Raw genomic sequence first — 1,434 nt, 5'->3', positions numbered from 1 at the left:
GTTGTTAATGAAAGAATCCATTAAAGTTAAATGATTTGGGCACAGATTCAAGTTGAATCGCCTGAATATTCTAGGGGAGTGTTTCTGACCATCTGCTGCTCTGTCATTGGCGTTTGTGTTGTAAATGGGACTGAGAAAAGGACTTCACAGGCCTTGTTCGAACCATTAAGCGTAAAATATCATTTTAATTTTCTGATCTCAGTGTAAATAGTGGAAATACTCGGGAGACTTGGGACTGTTCTGGTCTGCGGTGTCCTCCGCTCATAAATATCGCTACTGAGCTGTACTTCCACATCCGTTTCAGGGGCTCTCATGGCTATTTGTATTGATTACAGTACATCATTCAGCGGCGTGTTGCGAGTTCCTTTTAATGACAGGCAAGACAACTGGAAGCGGAGCCTGTGAAGAGGAAAGTACACGTGATGGAGAAGTGTTTCTCCCGCTGCCTCGAGTCATACTCGTCGTTTCCGTCTGCTTGCCAATGGAGCAGTGTGCCCCAGTGCAGGGTTGGTGAGCGTGAACAGAGACAACTAATAAATTAGAGCAGCTGTTGTCATCGCCTCTCTTCTTTGCATATTGCTGTGGTGGGTGATTTAGGGCAGTTGGGCCAAGCTGACACTTGGAAGCACAAGCCTCGTATACCCGAGCCGGGGCAGAGTCAGCGGGGTCGCATCCTCCTTTCCCCGTAACCCAATCTTCCTTTTTCCTTTGCTGCAGAGCTTTCTCGCTGACCTGCCGGGAAGCAAAATGGGCAATGAGATCCACTGGGGTTGGTGCTGGCTCTCCTTGGGTTTGAGCCTGTGCCTTGGAGGTGGATGAGTCTTTGGGTCCTCTGTTAAAGCTGGAAGCGTGTCCATCTTGTTAAGGATAGCTCAAGCAGCCATCCCTGCATTGCAACCTCAGGCTACTTATCACAGGGTTAATATTTATCCACTCCACCAGGGTGGCTCTCCATCCCCCTCTCAACAGCCTTCCAATGTGGGGAAAAAAAAAAAAAAATTACAGGTGGCCTGTTTCTTTGGAAATTACAAAGTGCAGCTGAAGTTTCTGGAGGCCTTTAAAATGAGGGAGGGGCAGGACACACTCTGTCAGCTTGCTCCCGAGCTTTATGCTGCATTTTGCATCTAAAAGTTTGAATTGCAGAGGCAGAGGAATTGTCTGGTGGAGAGGATGGGATTTATTTGCTGGGAAGTTTTGTTGCTCGTTTCAGACCTGTGGTGGGGACACTGTTTCATTCCTCTGTGCATTTGCCTTTTCCCAAGGTTTGAAATTGGGTATGATGCCCCCCCTTTTTTTTTTTCCTCGTAGGGTGGTGAGAAATGGACAGATGAAATGTTCACTGTTGGATTTGGATTTGAATATTAATAATAATTTGAATATTATTCAATTTAATGTGTTTGTATCTTTGGAATATACAAAGCCACTAACTGAGGG

The sequence above is a fragment of the Phaethon lepturus genome, unplaced genomic scaffold (assembly GCF_000687285.1).
Source record: "Phaethon lepturus isolate BGI_N335 unplaced genomic scaffold, ASM68728v1 scaffold15465, whole genome shotgun sequence".
In the NCBI taxonomy this organism is placed as follows: Eukaryota; Metazoa; Chordata; class Aves; order Phaethontiformes; family Phaethontidae; genus Phaethon; species Phaethon lepturus.
The sequence above is the reverse complement of the archived record's forward strand: the minus strand, read 5'-3'. Positions refer to the sequence as shown.